The sequence below is a fragment of the Meleagris gallopavo genome, chromosome 6 (assembly GCF_905368555.1).
Source record: "Meleagris gallopavo chromosome 6, MGAL_WU_HG_1.1, whole genome shotgun sequence".
NCBI classification, from domain to species: Eukaryota; Metazoa; Chordata; class Aves; order Galliformes; family Phasianidae; genus Meleagris; species Meleagris gallopavo.
The window spans coordinates 45,162,692-45,184,710 of record NC_139409.1 but is presented as its reverse complement, the minus strand read 5'-3'; the positions used below and the strand labels follow the sequence as shown (position 1 = coordinate 45,184,710).

The window sequence follows — 22,019 nt, the reverse complement described above, 5'->3', positions numbered from 1 at the left end:
AGGAACTAAAGAAACTCTGCATCCCATGCATGTGTTGTGTATTGAAAGAAAGTATTCACTGTCAGTAAAATCAGCCTCTTGGCAATACAGGCTAATGCTAGAGACCAGTTTCAAGGCATATTGGTGTATCTTGTCAGCAAAAAGGAAGACCAGACTTCAGTCTCCAGTTCTGTCAGTAAGGTATAGTGATGAAACTTCATTTTTCTCTTTTCAAAGTGTCATATAAAATGGTTCTTACTTGCATGCAGTATTTAATATACAACTTATTGCTTATCGTTATTTGTACATATGTCAGTAGCCATTTAGATTCCCAAACCTGCAATATATATATGTATATATATTTCCCCCTGAAAGATGTGCTACTGTCAGTATGATATTTTTGTATTGCAAGGCTTCTCTGAAGGCTTAGGGCTGTGGAAAATCTGATTTCTGTGTTAAAATAAGAAAATGCTGAAGCAAGTGACATGAAAAAGCACACATTATTAGATGGACATGAAAACAGGGAAGGAAAATATTAGCTCATATTATGGGTCTTGTAGAGCTGTTTGCCTGTGGTTTCCTTCTCTTTTCTTGTGCACCTGACTCATCTGTAAGTACAAAGTTAATTACTGTCTTTATATGGACAAGACTCAGATCAATCTCTCTGTTCCAGATCCATCTGCTTGTGTCCAAATGAAAGCTCAGCCTGCCTGTCTTGCATTTCCTCTTGTGTCATCCTCAGCTCCAGTTCAAGGAAGAAAAAACTCAGCTGTTCATCCTTCATCACAACTCTTAGCTGTTAATCAACAATCTCTCCCTCTTTTGGAGCAGCTCAGCTGTTCTGTAAGTTGATTATTTCTCATATTTTTGGAATAATTTAGGGCAGCTCCTTCTCCTTTGCCTTCGCATTTAGGAGATATTAAGCATGCAAAAAAGCAATCTCAAATCTTTTGTTGAATCCTCCAATAACACCTTCATTTGCTGTGAAGCCAAAAAAATCCCCCCTACTCCCCCCAAAAAAGCAAGAACTTAATGAATACCTAAAATATCAAGACTTTTCTGTGCATTTGCTTTCCTAAGATGAGGCTTACATTATTCAAAATTTTCCTGAAATTTGGTTGTATTTCCATTTGAGCAAGAAACTGGCTCTTGTAAAAACAGTGTGATTTGGGAAAGAGAACAGCCTGCTGGTTTTCACTATTAATCCACCTACTGTTACAGTAATAATAGATGGAATTCTTCCTCCAAGGGACTCCCATGGCAAGAGGTTAATGACAACAAAGGCAGAACTCAAACTGGACAAAACACCAGTCTTTTTTTTTAAATCCATCCTTGATCTGATCCCAAACATGTCTGCAACTTGGCAACCTTCTCTGGCTGGGCAAGGGAGCTGTGTGGTTGCATTAGATCTGCGTCACCTGTCAGTGAATTTGTATGATTCAGCCTTGTATGGGGTTTTGTGGCTACAGTTACAATTTGCAAAGATCACTGTTTTCTAATTCATTAATTTGCTTGTAGCTGTTACCATGGTGCTTGTATTTGGCAGGCACAGAGCACTCTTAACAAGTGCACTCAAGTCAAGCTGGAATTAATTCCTGCTTTCTTGCTCTGTCTTTTCCTTTCCCCTCTGGTAGGGTGGTATGGAAGGAGACAGAGATGAGAATTTCTTGCAGTGTATTCCTCACTCAGCCATCAGTCACAGCTGAACCCCTGCTACCTTACGAAGCATGAGATCACAGCAATAGCTCTTTTCCATCCAGTGTGCCCTGCACAGACTTCTCCCCAGCTCTGCCTCCCATCTCTTGCTTTTGGGGCCACCAGTGTGCCTTTCCCAGCTTTGCTACATCACTGTGCTATCAGGAATCACTGTTGTGTCCTCTCTACCCAAGTGACTTTTCCCAGGTTTTTTTTTTTTCAGCTAATACTGGGAAAGGAATATGCCTGTAGGCCTGCTCTCATCAAGATATCCCAGCTGTGGTCCTACAGCATATCCTGGGGCAAGGAGGATGAACCTTCCCTCACTGACCCAATCCTGACTATCTGTGCTAATGGAGAGGAATGGCATAGCTGAGATGGCAGCAAGGAGTGACAGGGAGGAGAAGAAAGTGTGAGATTGAACTGGAAATCAGAGAGGTGCTGAATCAGTTGGGAGATGGACACAAGTTGGTGCCACTGGAGTGTGGCTGTGCAGCTTCTGCTTCTGAACTGGCTCACGAGGGGCCAGCTCAGACACCTCTCCAACTATGGGAAGTTGATTAGGCAATCTGGTTGTTACCCTGCTTCACTGCCACTCCCAGCATCAGAAAATTTCACCTTTCTGGAAGATCAATTTACTAAAGCATATACTAAAATAATTTAATTAATATGAATCTTAACTTTTCCAGCCAATTATGGAATTAATTAAGAGGTAATGCTGTCATATTGGAAGAGATAAAATGCCCTATGGTAAGCAAATTGCAAGAGGTCTTAAACCTGCATCAGATGTGTGTGAATGTTGCACACTATGTCCAGGAACTGTGACTTTTACAGGAAATAGCTGCTGTTGTTTCTTATGTTTCTGCCTACTTAGAGCTACCACAGAGTAAATGTGGGAGAATTAGATCTCCAAAACTGGGTCTGCCTGCATGTGCTTGAGCTACATATGTGGTTTTAATGTGCAGTCTCAGCAGACTGCTCATGACTAGCAGACTACCAGCAGACAGGTATCTGAGTTGGTTTCAGTGTCAGATCTAAACTATGTTAGACCTTATGACCCTTTCTTCTACATCAGTAATTAGTATCCAATTGCAAGCAGTCTTCTAAACCCCTTTGGTATCTTGACACCATGTCCAAGATCCTAAAACCTCATATTCAGGCAGAATCTGCTTCATAATTTGTCTTTGTATTGCATCTTGCTGTCATTAACCTGCATTCATTGTTGGCTGACCAAGATTTGGTCCAGGTAGCAGTGTTTGCATCCAAAGAAACTGGAATTAATGTTGACAGTATGATTTTGTGACACAGTACTAGAGGTTTTACAAAACTCTAGTGTGTTATACTTTCTCTCTTGCCCTTGTCTGTAACATTTTGCTTGGTATTCCCTTACCTCAACAGTTCTCTTTCATCTGATGTCTTTCTTCCTTTTCATCTTTCCTTTTTTTTCTTCTTTTTTTTTTTTTTCTGAGAACCTGCCTTGTGGTGATTATAACAGTAGGACACCTACTCCTTTGTTTATAATAATACAGTGGAGTAATAACAATTCTTTTGCATCTAGATGTATTGACTTGCTTAATAAATATGTTAATAGAAATTATTGAGTACACAGAGCACATCACTAAGTTAGCCCCACATCTTGTAGCATAGCCCTTAATTATGTAAAGTATCCACACACAAATTGTCCCATTGGGCTTAACAAGGATGCCTGAGCAAGTGAGGATTTCTTATTAGGCATTCCAAATTGGACCCAGTGTACAATTTAATGAGCCTATATTATGGCAATGATAACTAGCAAGATAAAAATAGGAAGAATAGATGGTAGAGGAAGGAAAAAATGATGAATACTTATCCTACTAAAATTTTTGAAGCAGTTTGAGTCTTAAAATGAAGCTAAGGAAGGACAGAATTTCCTAGTAATATCCTTGCTTAAGAAACTTTGTTTCCCTTGGGGGATCAGCTTCAGGGTTTTTTGGTCATTAATTCAAATAGCAGCAATGTATCAGCTTCTGTTACGGATAATATCACTTGAATATTTACTGTATAGGGTTCTATTTTCAGTTCAGTTCCTATCATCAGATCATTATTCCAATTCCACATATTTATTGTTATTAAAAAAAAAAAAAGTACAGGTAACAAAAGTCTCTCATTGAGAAGCTAACCTAATTGCCTTTGCTCCTGTAAATTTGATTATATTGATAGCAATCTCCATTCTGTAGCCCCTTTCTTGGGCCAGATCCTTTTAGGAGGTGGGGATGCACTACACAATCACAAATCTGAAGAGAGTTTTCAATTTAATGTCTCTTGAAATGGGGACTGTGAAATTATGTGAGTCTCAGTTAATTTGCCAGGTTTGCTAGTGTTACTCTAAGTAGTGTGGTCTGTCATCTGTCCAAGGTAATTAGCTCTATGTTTAGGGAATGAATGAGGAATCTTGAAATCCAAATTCTCAGTAGAGTGCAGGATCAGTGTGAAAAGGGGCACTGGGGATATATTATTTCTCTTAACTGTAATACTTGAAACAGCATTGAATAAACTGACTGATGGTGAGCAATATGAGACTTCAAATGCAGCAGCCTGAAGTGTCCAGAGCTCAGACAAAGCAGAGTAAGGATCTTTCCTTGTTTTTTTTCCATATCTTCATGATCACTTGGTTCTTCCGGTTGGATAAAAATCTGGTACTCCTATAAAAGTGAGTTTTTCTCATTCCTACTTAAGTGATTATTTAAGTGATTATTTCAATACAGCATTGCCTTGTGTTACAGAACAAGGAAGGTCTACTCACTTCTAGTTTCTGTCTTCAATTCCTACAGGACAGTTTTTCCCTTGCATTGAGCCAAGTAGCTGTGGCAGAAGATAACTCAGTCTCAGGCAGAACAAGTTTTCTTTTCCTATTGGCCTTGCTTGACTTATTCCAGTGTTTGCTCAAGGTCCAGCAGGTACAAGACTCATAAAAGTGAGGAACAACACAGGGCAGTGGTTTAGATCTAACAGCCACAGTGCTTGGGAAGAGTCAGTCTGAAAACTTTACCAGAATTTCATCTCAGCTGGAGATTGTGGAATTCAAATGGAGAATAGTTACTAGATTACAGTAAGAAATATTAGAAGCGAAATAAGAGAATTTCCATTAGACAAAAGACTGCTTTTAATCAAATTGTTTTTGAATAAGAGAGGTGAAAAATATATCATAAAGCAAAAGATGTGAATGTGATTATTGTGTAAGTACTACAAATAACCTCTGGTCATTGGAAGCTGCCAACTTTCTTAATATTCAGGTATTTACAGCTTATGGGAAGGAAACAAGGTTTTCTATTTAATTTTTTTTATCCCTTGCGCTGTAAGCCAAATTTTCTTCTCATTTATGCAGGTGGAGGTCAGCTGCAGTCACAGAAACTGTATTTCATCTAGAAGTTTGTAATAAAATAGTCATTTTAAATACACTTGATATTAAATGAAATTTTTTTCCATACCCAGTCCCTTTCATTAGATCACACTCTTCTCTTTACAGTCAAATCGTCTCTTGACAGCACATAGATGGATTGTAAATATCTAATATATTCTGCACTAATTTATTTGATTGGTGATCTCATCTATTTCCCAAAACACTGTAAGGGATGTAATTTGACCTACAGTTTGACTGTGATCAAGTGAATTAAAGTGATCGCATTCAAAATGGCCAAATGTTTGTGCAAAGACCATGCAGCCCATCAGCTAAATTGGTCCTTCCCTGAGATCTTGTATGTCAAAATCAATCTTAGAGCAGATACTTGTGTGTCTTTCATAACTTTAAACCACTGGAAATATACTTTCTCCAAAGGAGAGGCAGACAATAATGGAAGGAATGGAGTTTGGCTCTCTCCAAGGGTCCAGGGAACTGGAGACCTGGATACTTCAAAGCTGTTGGCTTTGAAATTTTTTTTAGTGTCTTGGTTGTTTGAGACAATGTTTTACCATCCTTGTTCTTTTAATTTCTTTGGTTTTCCTTTCTTCCTCTTGCAAAGGATAAGGGCCACATAGGGCCATAGCTCAGATATTCCATGAGGCAAGTTGTATTAATGGGAGAAATGAACGAGGCGTGCGCCTTGTTCATCAGCTTCATTAAATGAAAATTAAGTCACACATATTCTTTTTTTCAACAGCCAAACCTGAAATGACAGATTTCTATCATGCCTGCCTTGTTTACTGCTGCACAGCCCACAAGGCATGGAAGTCATGTTGCAAACAGACTTTGCTTTGAAACAGATGCTTATCGCACACTCACTGCCTCTTTACAGCAGAGAGATGGAAAAACATCTCCTGAATTGAAGAATATCTCGTATCTCCTGTAAACCTACCCTGCTCTTCTCTGTATTTCAACAGGCTGCAGGCCTAATTATAATTACTGAGATTTGTCAAGACTGTGAAGTGTTTGTGGATATGCATCGTCTTGTTGGACTGAATGAAGAGGGCTGTGCTCATCTTCCATTATTTCCAGCCCCATGACTGGGCTCACCATGACAGGTATGTGGCTGTGATATCTGGAAGAACAAAGTGAGAGGATGTTAGCAACAGGTCACTGGGCACAGAAAACCGTGCTGTCAGGAGGCCCAATGATCAAAGTCAAGTAAATGCTAAATTCAATCACAGATGCAAATATTTTATAAAGCTCCATATATGGACAGTAGTGTTAATTGCACGCCTTAAGAAAAATCATGTAACAGTTAAGATCCCAAATTCAGTGTTTTCATATGAGATGTTGTCATGCAAATTTTTTGTGTGTCATTTATATGCAAATATAAAATTGCATACACCTATGGAAACCCATATGGTCATGGTTTGAATGATGTTAGTCCAGGGTCTCTAGGTGCCATGAAGTTAATTTATGGGCAGAAAAACAGTCGTAGATTTCCCTTCCTTGGGATCAGCACAACTTCATGGTCAATGATGTTCATTCTTCTGACTTCTTGCTGCTAATGTACTTTACAGTGATTATGTCCAGAGACCCACGAGGCTCTATTTTCACCCCATTTGCACAAATGAAGATAAATCATAGCTGCTAAGAAAAGGTGAGTTAATTCTGAATATAAACACCAGTATAGGCAATGCAAACTGAGTTATTGTGGAAAGGCAGAGAGGAGAAATGATAAGTATGGCAACTCACAATCATCTTTTTTAGTCATGCTTCAAAGATTTCTGCCACAGTGAACCTGAAAGGAAACAGCTATCATTCCAAAAGCTTTGGATAAAGGTATGGTCATGATGTCAGAAATGTGTGGGTGTTTCAGGGAACCAACACAATTCAAAGGACAGACATTAAAATACATTTTTAACTATGTGGGACCTGCTTCCCCACTCCCATATGTTTCATAGATCAATATTAGCTCCTCTGCAGTCAATAGAGCTCACTGATGTAAAACTGCTGTGTGCATGTTCTTAATGATTCATAGTTTTGAAGCCTAGCCAGTTCTATAATTCAATCCTCGTAAAGGCAAACAACCTCCTGCCAATCTGCCCTTTATTCTCCTATCCTGTTATTTGTTAGGCATCTGTAGCCCATTAACTGGCTTACTATGGTATTAGTATGTGGTATAATTATTCATAGTCAGATTTGCTGATAAGAAATCAAATGCTCCAGTAAACAACTGACTGCTTTTTTTCCATGACATCAACAACAAAGTTAAATGGGGTACTGGAAAAAAGATAATTCCTATGATCATGTTAATAGATTACGTAGTTCTGTAGCAGAAGGGAAAATCTGTTTCCAAAGCACACATTAGGAATGTTCTCTGTCATTTCAGCAGACACACAACAGGGTGTCTTCTGCTCTCACCAGGGGCATGTGGCTGGTGAGTACGTACTGGGTCTGTCTGACTTATAGAAACAGGTGGGACTTCATGGTGTAATCCTCCTCTTTTTTTTTTTCAATCTCCCTCTTCCCCCTCAGTAGCAAATTTCTTTCTGGCCAATACTTCCTCACTCCTGTCCCCTTAAGATAAAAGATTAAGTCTATGATAGCTCTATTAGCATAGATCAGCTTTTCTGTGTGATCAGTGATACCTGGGGTTGCAAAATCTAACTGCAGAATTAATATACAGTATACAATCCAAATGTTAATCTCACCCACTCTTGGGTTAGTCGGGGCACACAGAATACCAGTGACAGAAAGACAGGCATGCATCTGACCCATGGGGACTTCTATTCCCCTTGTCCCCTGTGCTGCTGTAGGCCCACATCTGACCAGGTCAGCACCTGGGACTCAGAGATGGTGGTTACACCTCCAGGGGTGGTCACAGGGCTGGCCATAGAGGGAACCTACCTAAGCTCACCATCTTCTGAATAAAACCAGTTCCTCAGTTCCTATTGGATTGGTTCCTGGTACTTTACTTTAATGTCTCTTTTTCAAGTGCTTGGTGCTGCCCACCATCTACTAGAGCTGGGTTTCAGTAAGCCTGTTGCCTATGCAGAGCTGGCTGAGCAGATGCCTGTTAGCCCAGATAGGAGTGTTTCTCACTGCTCTTTGTCATTGTGCCAGTCATATTGGCATGAGTACAATCCCCAGAGTCAGAACATGCCTTCCCACGTGTTTTGCATACTGTGGTTCTTCTGGCTTTGTTAGGGCTGCTCTGCACCAACATTGGTGTGACATCAAGATCTTCTCTTCCTTCCCTTTGCTTTCCACTGGCTGGCTAACTAATAATGGTTTTTGAGGTTGAAATTAAGCGTGATTAGACATCTGAAAACTGATTAATGCTGCAAACACTTGGGCAACACTTTTTGAAAAAGTAAGTGCCATCTTAAGGCATAAAATAATTTCCAATCCTTGTTCTTGGATAACACGACGGCTCCTTTTTGTTTCTCTCAAGTGTGGTCCATAACTTAGTGCAAGGATACCTTTAATGAAAGATCTCTTGAATACTTTGAGTGATTCACTCCCACTTTGTACTTCAAGTTAATGGTGATTTTCAACAACAGTTTAGAGACTTCAAGTCCAGTTTCAGAACCAACCCTTATACCATCTCCCACATATCCTTTTTTTTTCCCCCTAGTTATGTAGCGTTACTTCTGTCTTGAAGCTAAAGTTTTGGTACTGGGAGATTATTTTTCTCAGTCATCTCTTTCAGGGATAGAAATTCTGCCATTATAGCATCTTGTCTAACTGGCCAGCTATCCTTACTTCTCAAAATGCGGGTTTTATTTCTGGTCTGAATTTTTTTCATTCATCTTTGAATCCTTGGTGCTTTATTTTGTCTGTCTTGGAATAATGACCCTGTCACTGACCTTGGGCTTGCTCTCTGAAATTAATAACCCTAGAGGAGGAGATTACTCTGAAACTCCTTTCAGTGAGCATCTGAAAGACTGGGAGTCGTTTTTAACATCTCCAGTATCATTTTTGATGCCTTTTCCAGCAGCAGTTTTTTCTCAGCACCTAAATTGCAGGAAGTTCTGCAGCTAATGTTCATCTTACCTGTGTTGTCTGCATGAGTAACACAATCTCCAACACAATCTCCCTTACAGTTGGCCGTATACTCTATTTTTTTTTTTTTTTTGTATCTTTCCTAAAAATCCCTATCGCATCTCACTGAAGTTTCTTTTGTGCTGTGTGTAAACTCTATATACCTTAAATCCTTTTCACTGTGTTTCAGTATGCAGCTGTCCTGATCTGTAGGTTTGTGTTTTCCCTAAGAGAAAAATGTCTCTGTTCATCAGTCTGGGATAGAGCTTACACCTGTGGGTGCATGTGCAGAGCATATGCAAATTCACAGAGGGCTGTCCAGCCTCACCAGGAGCCTTTCTCAAAGGAAGATCTCTATCCTGTCTATTGATTTCCCCCAACCACTACTTTTCATTGTGTTTTATTGGAAACAGTGCTATTTCTGGGTGGATAGCACCAAGCTGAATACTTTGTGGAGCAAACAACTGTACAACAAAGGTGTTGAACCAAATTTGTATTCCTCTCCAGGAGTGAAATCAGATTTAATATCCAACAGACTTTTTGCTGCTGGTGATTGGAAGAACATTGCAACTCACATGTGAGTAAAGTACCTTTTGCTACGTGCTTAATAGAATCATAGAGTCATAGAATCATAGAATGGCCTGGGTTGAAAAGGACCACAATGACCATCTAGTTTCAATGCCCCTGCTATGTGCAGGGTCGCCAACCACCAGACCAGGCTGCCCAGAGCCACATCCAGCCTGGCCTTGAATGCCTCCAGGGATTCCATACAACCTCCTTGGTTGTAGATCATTTCCAAACAAATGAGATGTGCTTGTCTAGTACATATCTGAAACCTCAGCATCAACATTAGCTCCAATGGTTAAGTATCACTCCCACTCTGGCTGTAGGATCTTCTAAGACAGATATACATGCATTTCACCAGATCCAGTATGTTTAGCCTTAAGGAGAGCATATGTAAGCATTCAACTTAAAATATTCATCTAATTGTAATAGTTTGCATGTCGCTCATTGTTTCAGAGTGTCATGTTTTCTTCCAAAAGCATCACCTCCTGTTGCTTTCTTCTCTCCATCCTCCATCATGTATTTAAATTTATTCTTAACCTATCCTATTTAACCTGTTCCTTAATTCTTTCCGACTCTAGAATGCAGACAGTGGGTAGCTGAATAGCATTCTTATGGGGAGACTGCAGCTGACTTCCATGGAAGCAAGACTAGGATCAGTGCAACTTCCATCCTGGAAGCTGGACCTTTCTATTCACACAAAAGCCTCCAATACCACAGGGTATCAATTCACTGGAGCTGAAGATAATCATTTAAAACAAGGATGGAGTCTACACATTTAACCTGGGATTCTTCTGGGATTTCCATCTTCAGGAAAGATGGTGACTACTGCTGGTACCCAGTTGTTTCATGGGTGCTGATGAAGTGCTGTTTACATAGTGAAAGAGACAGTCTTTTTGGTGGTACTGATTCAACAAAAGACGTCTGTCAGGTGGGAGGATGTGTGGGTGTGCCAATACCAGATGATTTCCCCGTGCTCCTATATCCCAGCATTGCTAACAAGTGTTTCTGACTTGCTTCTGACTACTGAAAGTGATACAGAACAAAAGGGCAGATGGCACACCCTGTGCAAATCTAGTACGCCCATGGACGACAAATAATACATGAGTTGCATGAATCTATGCTTGCAGTGCTGTGGCAATTTGAGTGTGAAAGCTTAATGCAACTTACAATAACATCAGATTATCTTTTGCTGGAACGGTGCCCATGTTCTGGGAAAAGCTATTATGAAGTTATTGTCTTCTTTTAATTTAATTTGAAACCATCCACTCTTTTATAATGTCAGCCGCTGCATCTTACTACTGAGAGAGTCAATTTCAAAGAAACCCACAAAACGATAATTAATGTATGTATGTGTGTTTATCTATAGATCCAGTGCATCAGCAAGACATTTTAGAGGTCTTCTTTCTCTTTGCTCACTGATATCTTCCTGATCTCTTCCTTGTTTTCCTTCCAGTTGCCAGACTAGAAATTTCTTGGGCTCTCAAAGGAAGCAACAAAGATAGTGAAGTGTGATCTGCTCTACCTGAGTATTTGTACAAACAGACATAGACACAGGAAGGATCAATCTTTTCCTTAAGCCAAAACAGTGTTATCAGAAATGTATTTATTAGTTGTAAGCAGCACCTTCCAGCAGCATAAAAAACACCAATTAGTAAATATGACATTCGTGTCACAAACTACAACAAAACTTCTCACAAGTCAGACTCGAAAGTAAACAATAATAAATAGGTAGGAATGCAGTGCCTTGTACCACCAGTATCTCTACTGAATGACTGCGAGGGCAAAGCCAGACTGCAGCTTTTGTCCCCACTGCCCTTCCTAGACTTGAGCTGAGTTTGAGGCTGCATGGGGCTGCAGGGACTTTTGGCAAAGTGGGCAGTGCCAGAGAGCTACTGGTTTGACAGCGAGGAATAGAGATGTGTGGGAGGATAACTGACAGCCCTTGAAAAGAGTTATGGGAGAGGTGCTGGGGAAAAGGCTCTGGGAAAGATGGGGAGTGTGGGAGAGAGGTGGAAGGTCCTCTGAGCTGCAGGCAGGGTTAGGTAAGATGGATGGAGTCAGGACACATCTGAATGCATCCTGGATCAGAATGTAGACAACATCTAAGGATATAGGGGTTGGAAGGGACCTTTGGAGATCATCTTGTCCAACCCCTCTGCTAAGGAAGGTTCCATTCAGCGGGTTGCACATGAAAGCATTTGGATGAGTGTTGTATATTTCCAAAGAAGGAGACTTCACAACCTCCCTGGGCAGCCTGTTCTAGTGTTCTGTCACCCTCACAGTAAAGAAGTTCTTTCTCACATGTGTATGAAATTTCTTGTGTTCCAATTTGTGCCCATTGCCCAATTGTTCTGTTGCTGCACATCACTGAAAAGAGCCTGGCCCCATCCATTTGACTCCTGCACTTTAGATATTTATAACAGTGTAAGATCCCTTCCCAGACTTCTCTTCTCCAGGCTGAACAGTCCCAGGTCACTCTACCTTTCTTCATGAGGGAAGTGCTTCAGGTTTGTGGCCTTCCACTGAACTCTTTCCAATAGTTCCCTGTCTTTTTTGAACTGGGAGTCAGGAACTGGACACAGCATTCCAGATGTGTCCTCACCTGGGCAGAATATCTGGGTAGAGCACCTCCCTTGACCTGCTGGCCATGCTCTTTTTAACAAACCCAGGATATCATGGGCCTCCTTGGCCACAGGGGCACACTGCTGTCTCATGGCCAACCTCTTCTCCACCAGGACTTCTGAGTCCTTCTCCGCATGGTTTCTTTCCAGCAGGTCAGCCCTAACCTGTACGGATGCATGCAGTTATTCCTCCCCAGGTACAGGACCCTACCACTTGCCACTGTTGAACCTCATCAGGTTCCTTTCTGCCCAACTCTCCAGCCTGCCCAAGTCTCACTGAATGGCAGCACAGCCATCTGGTGTGTCAGTCATTCCTCTCAGATTTATATCAGCAGAAAATTTGCTGAGGGTGCATTTTATCCCTTCATCTAGGTCACTGATGTAGATATTGAACAAAACATCATAGATATTACAGACTCAGCTCATTTAACTGTGGGTACAACAGATTTTTCTGCACCTTTCTCTCTCTCCTACAGTATGACTTCCAATTTAGCTGTAACTCCTCGTTCAGCTGATGTGTTAAATGCTCCAGAGCCATGTGGTGCATTTACAGCATTTTACCCTCAAGTTTTCCTTTGGTAGCTGCCCATGAGCGCTTTGCGATTAGTTACACCACTGAGGTACTGTTGCCTACCATTTTTATTATTCCAGCTTACCAGGGACTGACAATAAGGCTGTACTGGGGAACGTACAAGTCTCTGATCCTTAGCTATCAGCACATCTTGACTTGGTAGCAGACAGCCTCATGCTTCACTTTTTTTTAATTATCACCTCACACTTGCCATAGGATGTTAGGAAGATAAAGTGTGTCCACAGCCCATTACCAAGGTCTACATGACAGGCCAAAACCAGCTCTGAGACATCTAATTTGTATGCTCTGGCCCTATCCTCTATACTGTTATTTATTCTTGTGGCTTTCCTCCTTTAATCTCAGTTTTCAGAGGTTCAATTTTCCCTAGCTATCATGTGTTGTGATGTATCGTGATTCATGCTCCTAATGCTGTGCAGTAATAGTGCATGAGAAGAGAGTTGAGTGTGCCAGCGTATCTGGAGGAAGGATTGTTTTCAGAAAGCTGAATCTGCCCTGCTGCAGCAGAGCTAGTTTCAAGTTTCCATTCCTGCTTGCTACCTGAAACTCTAGTTTCTTTTGAGATTTATTTTGAACAGATGCCACTGCAACAACCCTGGTATCTTTTATGATGGCAGAATCATTTTTTTCTCTGAAGCCAGCAGCTCTGTAATTAGTTTAATGTCCACTAAATGACAGCCCAGTGTGTGAACTTTAATCACAGCTGCTCTGGGTGTTATTGGTCCTTCAGGACTTAGTCTGAGCCAAGCCATGCAGAAATGGTGTTAATCTTGCACTGCAAATGTGATTGAGAGCTTATTATGAACTTCGCCAATTTCCTCAAGATTGATGCTTTACATCAGCCTGGCTAGGTGCTGAACTGGGTATTTATGCAAGGAAATTATTATATCAAATATTGAAGTTTGATTAGAAGTCATCAAAGATATATTAAAACTGGCCTTTTATTCAGCAAGAATGAAAAAAAAAATCAAAACTGGATGCTCCACACATGTGACACAGGGAGCAATTGCCAGCTCCAGGAGGTAAATGATTTTTATGTATTTTGCCATCTATTGCAAAGGCAAGGGTGCCCTTTCAGAGCAGTTTGTTTCAGGTGCAAGAGGGGTGATGCTAAGAGACTGCTAATTTACCTGGAGACCACCAGCTAGAAAAGACTGTTCCAAAGTGTATTTACCAAAAGACCGTGACCTTTCATGGCTTGATGTCAGGATTCACAGAGAGGCTGAAAACAATGCTGGGTACCAATGCCCCACTGTGAAGACTGTGAGTTGTTCTGTGACAAGCAGGAGAGAAATTCTGACTTTTGAACGCATGGTTGTCTCTGAAATGAAATTCACTCCTGTTTCCCTTCTTCCCCCACAGAGTAACAAGTCATAGCCAGCTGATATTATCAGTAACTTTAATTAATTTTTCCATTTGGAAATCCTTCCCTTCCTCAGTTTTCCTCGGAGACAAAGGCTTGTTTTGACAGCTGCTCAGGTGACAAACTGGGATCCTGTCTGCTCTCTGGTGGGATTTCTGCCTGTAGCAAGTGGACCTCAGCCAGAAATCCAAACGGGCTCCACTGTGAGGTTTGGCAGACCCTGCCAACAGAGCCCGACACGCTGCAGCCCTGCTGTGTTGCTATGAGGGCTGGGTATTTAAGAATCAGCACTTGTTGCCATTGTTGCTGAACGAGGTAGAGTTCTCCTAATGCCATCTCTCCTGCAGAGACTGCAACATGTAAACACTGAAACATTTGCTTTGAGATTTTGTTTACCTTAATGAAACTTCAGCTCTGAATATGCCATGGGGAAATTGTCTCTTGAGCAGATATAGCGAGCTTAACAAAGAGGTAGAAGTAACCCACATGAAAACTGAAAGAGTTATGTGTTGGACAAATCATACCTCTCAGTGACTCAGGCTTTTCACCACAGAACACTGTGCTCTACCCTAGTTGTACTGATCATATTATTGCTCTGTGTCGGCTTTTCAAAACAGGTCATTTCCGTGGCTTATGGGGAAAGCTCCTTCAGCAAAGCATCAGAACCTGGTGGTGTTCTGCAGGCACTGCCTGCCTCATCAGCAGTGAGTGTCCACGTCCTACCTGAGAGAACAGTGTGGAAGCAGGAACTTCCTGGGGCTTCATTCATACATATGGGTGTGTGAGGAGTGTGGTGGAGGGGATAGTGAGTGCCAGAAGGCCACGGTGGATTGCATGTGAGCAGCAGCTTGCTAAAGAAGCATAGTGCTCAAGCAGTGGAGTCTCTGACGCTCTCTGTCATGCGCAGTATGCCCTTAATGCAAGCACAAAGGATGGCATCCCTGAGAGATCAAAAAATGGATTGAAAACATATTTGTTTATGCAAACAGTGGATTTTCACAACAAAAGAGGTAAGCAGAAACATACAGGCATAACGTTGCTGTGTGGTAGGGAGACTGGATGCACAAAACCAGCAAACACACAATGAGAGCTCGTGCAACCCTGCAGCTGCAGCAGTCCAGGGCATATATCTGCACTGACTCCAGAGTCTAGCAGAGAGAGAAAACTTTGTCACAGAGATGTATAATGCAATTATTGTCTGAAGCATCCTTCTACTGGAGCCTCAAAGTGGCTGATGTTTGGCTGATACTGCTTTGTCTGTGCAGTGCCGACATGGCTAACAAGGTTAGGAGGAGAGATAGGGCCAGAGGTTTCCACTTGAATAATTTAAAGCTACAAATAAACTGGGATTATCACCTTACGCATTTTTCTCCATTCCTGTATTGTTGTTTTTTTTTCTTTTCATAGCTCAGTTTTTTACTTTTCTTTCTTGTCAGCCAGGATTCCTCACTCAATTTTTCTTAATACCAATCCAAATCTGCTACCTATCACCTACTACTTAGTTCTGCATAAAGAGTCTGTCCTCATCTTACTCATTTAAATTAATTGCTGTGCTTAAATGATCTTTTCCAATCCATGCTAACCCCAAGGCAACTCTTATCTGCTGTCTCAATAGGTGATTAATGACTTTCCATTCCTGGAACCAATGTGAAAGACAAAAGAGAAATAAGACAACCCAGAAAAGACTCCTCCTAACCTTCCTTTCATCTCAGTCTTTCAGGAAGGGAGGCAAGAAGGATAATAAATGTTTCACTCTTCAGGGAACACCGGCTCTGCTGGTGCTCAGTATTAATTACCCAAGGAATGTTTAAATGAATGAACACAACCGATAAGAAGAGTCATTTTCTCTTGCAAGTTGAGCTGGCAAGTTGAGATTTCTTTTGTGTGTGTTATACTGTGAGCTTCTTTTGCCTCCTTTGAGGAAGATCTTAGCTGCTCCCCCAACTCCACCCAAGAGCAGAACAATACATGTCACAGGTGTAATTTTATGCCTGTGTCTATGACCCTGAAACTAAAGTAATTTCGGTCTGTGGTGATCTACAAAGTGCTTCTTGCTGCTGCCAGACATCTGTGTTGAGATCATGCTTTGGACTCCAGCACTACCTTGGGTACAAGACTCTCAAAGTGCTTTGCAGGCATTAAATCACTTCATGGATTTTGATCCAGACTGCTCATTTGTTCTCAGCTTCCAGTTGCGTGAACGAAGGTGGATCCAAGCACAAATAAAGTCCAGTTGTTATTATGGTGTTGCACTTGAACTTGCTCCACACAGTCTGCCTGGTTCCCTTCATCCTCCACAGTCAGGTCCCCAAACTTGTTGAGTGATGATTTGTCACATAAGGCTTTACAACAGGTGCCTGTCTGTGATTTCACACAAGGGCTCTTTTTCTGCATCCCAGGTCTCCCTGTATCATTCTGACTGCAGATCACTAGCAGTTCTTGTATCCAGTCAGGCAAACATCAGCTGGGACTCGCTTCTTACAGCAGCCTCAAGCCTGAAGTTAGCCAGCACATCCCTAGTGTGCAGATCAGCATGGAGTCATTGTTCCTCTGCAGCTCCATACAAACATGAGTCTCTGCCTTAAGTGTTTACCAGCGGTGACAGAGGCTGTCCCCATGTCCTGACTTGGGATTTCATGCAGCCCCAGCTATGCAGAAGGTGTGAGATCCAGCATCACATCCAGAGGGGCTGGAAATGGACTGAGAAGGTACTGGGGATGCTGCAAAGCCACATGGCTGGGGAGAGGAGGACTCTGGTTTGGGAATAAGGGGCTTGTGATGAAGTACAAGCTTAGAGGCAGAGTCTCAGGAAGCAAAAGTGGCGTATCTGTTTTATTTAAAAGTGATTTATGGTCTCATTTTCAACTCCTGCTGGGACTCCCACAGTGTAAGGGCAGTCTTGAGGATGGCTTTAATATTGCCCAGAGGGTTTTGGTTTGAGTTGTACCAGCTCATTTTATGACAAGCTGTATCTGGTGTGGCTGGGGGGGTATCATGCAAAATGGCTAACAGGTGTCTCTAATAAAGCAGTGAACCCTGAAAGCAACATCTGTCTCATCCTACTCATGTTCTCAGATGATAATTGCATCACCTGCTCTGAGCCTCATTAGCACTGACAGCTCTTCCTCCCCTTGCTCCCAAGACACCGGGGGAGGCACTTATCTAGTCTGTGTTTGGGGTTCTGCTAAACAGACACTGAGCCTTCGCCTTCCATGGAGAGCCTCGAAGGCTGCAAGAGCACAGGAGGTGCTGCTCCCTCTTCCTCCCGATCAGTCCTGGCTGGACTGAGGCCAGAACCACAGTGGCGGTGTTTAAAAGGTGTTCAGATCATGGAAAGCTGGCTTAATTCAGACAGAGAACCAGTCTGTGGGAGTTAAAGCAAAGATTGCCATCCCTGTCTGGACCTGACAGGCAGACGAGCTTGCTGCAGAGGCTGCACTGCAGGCAGGATGCTGCTCTGATGCCTCTGGCCTACTGCAGATTGTTTCATTAATTGCTGCCATTAAATGTGACAAGCATGCTAAATCTATGAGGGGGGTTAATTGGGGCACTGAAGCTTCTTGAAGAACTCTTGAAATTCAAGATATTGTGGACTTTCCTTCTCAGTTAGCAACTTTTGTGTAACAAAAGACTAGGAGTAAGCACAGCACTGTCAGAGGAAGGACCACCTGTCTGCTCCAGCATCCAATCATCATCATCAGCTGTGCTATTCTGAGTTAATGTGGTTTTTTTTTGTTTGTTTGTGGTTTTTTTTTTTTTTTTAGGAGGGAGGGGATACTACAGAGATGCAAACTATATTTTTGCAATACTTACCAGTGTCATGCAAGCCAAAAGAAAGGCCCCTGGGATTTTGGAGAAGCAAATCTAGAGCACTGTGACCTGGGAAAAAAGGAACATAGAGATGGTTTTGGTAGTCTTCATGAAGAAATCTCTCTTCTGTTTTGGGAATGTGAGACCTTTGGCTCTTCTAAGAAAGGCGGTGGAAAATGTCATTTAATTCCTAGTATGGAAATTAAACTGCTTATCCTTTCCTGGGAGTTTTTTTCAGGATGTGAGAGAAGCAGGTTTGCCTGTCATTTGTACTAATGGTCCCTGTGACAGTAGCCTCTAGAGGCCACGGGACCATACACATCTCCAGAGGAAGTTAGTCTACAGCAATTCAAGAGTTGCTGTGTAAGATGATGGCTAGGAGCCACGGAATGATTTTGTCTTGGGCTACTTAAAGGTAGAATGATGCAGTAAAATGCTGCAAACTAGGTAAATACTGAAGAGATGTGTGTGCTCCATTCTGCTTTTCTAGGTTGTCTCACCACAGTATTAAATCTCTAATAGCTCCAGTACTACTGGATGAAGTTCCTTATTCAAGGTTAAGGATGGAGCTAAAGCCATGGTGCTATTTTTATAGAGTAACCTTCTCCTTGGACCATAGCAGCCTGGGTTTGCTTTTTCTTGCTTCAGCAAGACATGCTTCTGATGCAGCCAGCTTAGTGTCCTGTATGCCTGCTCATGTAGGACAATGTACTTCGGGCCTGGATGCAAGAAGTGGTAAACAAATCTGCTGTGTGTGATCACACTCAGCTCCACCAGTTAAGTAATTTTCCTTCCCATTTGAGGACTAGTGACTTCTGATTAAGGTGTGTATTGAGGTTTATGGTTTAGGAAAATAAAGAGAAAGGAAAGGGGAAAGGAAAAGAAAAATATCCAGCACGACCCTACAGTTCAGGAAGGATCCCACACAGTAGGAATGAACTGCAAAAAAATTGCTGTGCTGGCCATTTTCAGACCTGACTGTTTACAGGTATGTCAGCGGGGTCAGGCTCTGCTCAGCTGGAGGTCAGGTTCTTTACACTCCAGTATCCCAGACAACAAAAGCACTAATGAAGGTAAGTGCCCTCTCTCCCTTCCTTCTACTTGGACACTGGTGGACATACGGCGAGAACTGTGTGGCAGGGAAACTTCTGCTGAACACTCTGAATGTAGATAAACCAAACCCACCATCTTGCAGAGAGGAATGTCCCATTGCAGCTTGAATTGTTTCTGGAAGAAGTATTGCCTTTGGCTACAGGAGAAAGGGTGGGGAGGGGAGACCTTTGCAAGACACAGGGAAGCAGCTGATGAGGATGTGAAGTGAGTGCAAGAGAGAGCAAGGGCAGTTTGCATTCATGTTGCATTTTTGGAGTGAAATATGCTGACAGATTAATAAACAACATGAACAAGCTGGTCACAAAAGTTTATTTTGTTTCCCATATTTAGTATGACCCATGTAACACTTGGGCCCTAGGGAACCAGACTTCTCCCAGAGGGTAAAATAAGTAGCATCTGGTTTTCCCCTTCTATTCTTGATCATACAGGCGTGGTCCCTCTCCATCCCCACCTTCAGTTAGAGCTCCTAACCTGTCTGCAGAGAGTGCCTCTGTGGGAAGGCTGCTTGAATTTGGAGAGTCAGCAAGTGTTAAATACCGGGGTGATGGCTCTGAAAGGCTTTTCTCATGGGACAGAGCATGAGATCACCAGAGTGCTGGTGAGAAAGGTGCTGCAGGGAGGTGCCAGGGGGTGGTCACTTCACAACACATACAGGAAAGACTCTGCTTTAGGGAGCAGAGCCACGCTATCTACTCTGTCTGTCTTCTGTTTGCTAGGGGTAATTTTGGCATTCTTCTGCCATACACAAGGGTATGCAGTGGCTGGCCAACACCATGACCATTTCCTGGAAGGAAAATGGTGGACAGAGGCTCTGCCAGCTGGGATTGGGCAGGCTGGGAGGGGCAGGGGTCTGTCTTGTTTGCTGGGGCTGCTGCCATCCACCCCAGGCCCCCATCCAGGACAGGGCTGCGGGAGCCCAGGGCATGTTGAAGGGGTTGCTTCAGTTGCTGCTACTGGGCTGTGTCCTTTAAATCCTCAGCTATATCTCAGTTTTCCCTGCTTGTGATGCAAAGCTGAAATAACTCTCACAGTCTTGTAGTTTCACGTAGTCAACCTCTGACCCTACCAGCTGGAAAGCCACTGCTGGCCTAGTAATTACTCAGATGATTATTTTCTTTATTCTAATGAAGGTAATATATGTTCTCTCTTCATAGTGTAACTGACTGGTGCTTCTTTTTTGTTGTATTTTGTTAATTTGAAGCCTCTGGGAATTCATCCTGTCTCTTCCTCCTGGCTTCCTCTCCTTCAAGTCTTCAAGGAGAAGTTATCCTTTATTTTCCGTACCTCATTATTTGGAGGCACCTGGGTCAAAGAGGTGTGATTTACATGTTGTTCTGACACCTTTTCCAGGCTGCCCATTTGTATACAGCATGCAGCCCTACCTTTGCTGGATAGATCACACACAGTTTGGAGCAGCAAGTGTCTTGACTGCCCTCAGTGCATTGCACATTTGCAGTTCACCTGCTGATAACTCTGGGTTTTTATGCTATATATGCTTTGTCTAACACAGCTAATACTTGTCAGGGCTACACTTCTCTGCCTATACAGCTCTCTGTCTAGTACTTGTAGGGTGCTGACAACCATCCTCACCTGGTGCTGAGAATGTTAAGATAAGGAAAAAAATCAGTTGTAATAGATTTTTAAGGGAATGTCCTCTTGCCTTCAGCTTCATGTTACTAAGTACTATTACTGAATGTAATGAATATATAGAGAGGGATATGCATATCAACCTAGCTTTGTGTTTATGTAGTGTCTGTATGTGAAATACCAAACGAATGTCATCTTATTTGATAGAATGAGTGATGTTAATTTTCCTAGAGCTACTCAAGAAAAGGACATACATCAGAACCTGACACAGCCCTGATATAGCTTTTCTGGGCCTCTTTGTGGTGAGCCTGCCAAGCGCTCATTCCCCAGGCACATGGCAATTTTCTTTATAAAGAACAGTTTTAAAAATAACTTATATACCTCTTGCGCTCAGACTTTTTATTTTATTTTTATTTTTTTCTGCTATGAAAAACTCAACATTGTGATGACGTGTAATCCCATGGGGGAAAGTATATTCACCCTGCTTTACAAACTGTAGCGTGCACAGTCTGGATGATAATTTGGGATTACATTTTTCTGAAATGTCTGAAATAAGAAATGAAAACTTGAACCAACCTTCCTGGGACTACAATCAATGTGTGTTACTTTTGCTTCCAGGACTTGTGGGCAGGCACTATACTTGGAGGCAGACTTAGAGCCAGGCTAATATTTCCTGTGTTCTGTGTTTTTAAATTAAGATGTTGTTGGGATCAGTTCAATATTGAATTAAAGTTAAATGCAACATGTCCTATTGAGAAGGCCACTCTTGCCCACCAGCTAGTAAATGAAATTCTACAAAAAGGAAGCAGGGACAAAAATGCAGCTCTTTTTTCATTTCTAATAGTAATGACTAGTAACTTCTGAAGTGTTATAAAAAGCATCAAACAAGCACACAATACTCACATACATGTATTATACCTACATGTCCAGAAATCAGGGCTAGGAATTCCTCTGTCCTGATACACAACTTTGCTCTGCAGAGGTCTGCATCCCACTGCAGAGGATCTCATGATTGTTGATGGGTAGAAATGGGCACTTGAGAGGCACAATAAAACTCAAGCAAAAGCAGAAGGCTCACAGTAGGTCACATGAACCATAATACTGAAGTGCTCATAACTCTTTTCTGGGGAAGGAGGAAAGCCAACTGATTTACTAGCTTAGTTGTAGACATTTTCAGTTAGACGAGATAAATTACATCATAGTGTTTTAGAAGAATAACAGTGACCAGCCTTTTCCAGCATAATAGATGAACTTCACTCCCTGTGG

The 22,019-nt window shown here is 42.0% G+C and overlaps 1 long non-coding RNA gene across 1 annotated transcript; it reads left to right on the top strand.

Moving 5' to 3' along the window:
* Positions 1-562: 562 nt before the first annotated feature.
* Positions 563-6,817, top strand: LOC146544160 (uncharacterized). The gene is made up of 3 exons (XR_014884131.1): positions 563-822; positions 6,031-6,171; positions 6,637-6,817. It is a non-coding gene; the product is annotated as an uncharacterized LOC146544160 (long non-coding RNA).
* Positions 6,818-22,019: the final 15,202 nt, after the last annotated feature.